Below are 1,168 nucleotides of genomic sequence, written 5' to 3' on the forward strand. Positions count from 1 at the left end.
TGATCGCTAGTTGATGACCATTTCAACCCAAGCGCCTTTATGTAGGTCAAGTCATCAACTGTGATAATCTCCTCCAATGTCCACGCTGAGTATGCCTGCAAAAATTTCGCTGCAGTTAGAGGCGAATTTGCGAAGGGGGACGCCTCCCGATGCTAGTAATGCGGTGACTTCAGATTTTATTCTGATAACTTCTTCTACAGTAGACCCTCCTGTCATTAAATTGTCCACGTAGAAGTCCCGAAGGGTGATTGGAGCTCCTACGGGGTAGGCTTTCATGTTTTCGCGTGCAAGTTGCTGCAAACAACGAACTGCTAAGAATGGAGCGCAACTGGTGCCGTATGTTACAGTTTGCAGTTGAAATGTCGTTAGAGGTTCTGAAGGTGAATTTCGCCATAAAATACACTGCCATTTGGCGTCACGTGAGTCAACGATGATTTGCCGATACATTTTGGCAATATCGGCCATTAAGACGAAGTGATGAGCTCGAAAACGAAGGAGAATTTTAACTATGTCATCTTGCAGTGTGGGCCCTACGTATAGAATGTCATTCAGCGCTTTTCCATTGGACGTGCGGCATGAAGCGTCGAATACCACACGTAGCTTGGTTGTCGAACTATCCACCTTCACAACACAGTGGTGGGGAATGTAGGTACCCACCTTCGACGTCAATTCCCTTGGATCAACCGGCACCATGTGTTTTAGCTCACTATACTCGTTCATTAACGCCTTGTACTATTGCCGCATCTCCTCGTTGCTTTCTAGTCTCCTTTCTATTGCGAAAAATCTTCGGCGAGCAGTTTCCAGTGAATTGCCTAACTCAGCGGGATTTTCGATGAAGGGGAGGCGTACGATGAATTTGTTGGTGAGCAAGCAGCGCGTAGTATTTCGGAGAAATTGTTCTTCACATTCATGCTCTGTAATTGCGTGCTCCAGCGATAGTTTATAACAGTTATATTCTATCTCCCAGAATTTTTCCAAGCGGGCTCCCAGCAATGAGTTCGTGGGTGAAGATGACTCGTTATAAGGCAAGGATGACGATGTTAACACCGATGATGACGGGAGTGGGGAATGTGAAGTGAGAGCTCCAGCAACAATCCAGCCCAACTGTCTTCTGCAGTGTGGGTAGATTTTTGTGCAACTTTATTTGCCCCACAGAAAGAATTTCGAA

This window comes from Rhagoletis pomonella, unplaced genomic scaffold, assembly GCF_013731165.1.
Source record: "Rhagoletis pomonella isolate Grant_MI unplaced genomic scaffold, Rhpom_1.0 Rhpom_scaffold_00002, whole genome shotgun sequence".
Taxonomy (NCBI): domain Eukaryota; kingdom Metazoa; phylum Arthropoda; class Insecta; order Diptera; family Tephritidae; genus Rhagoletis; species Rhagoletis pomonella.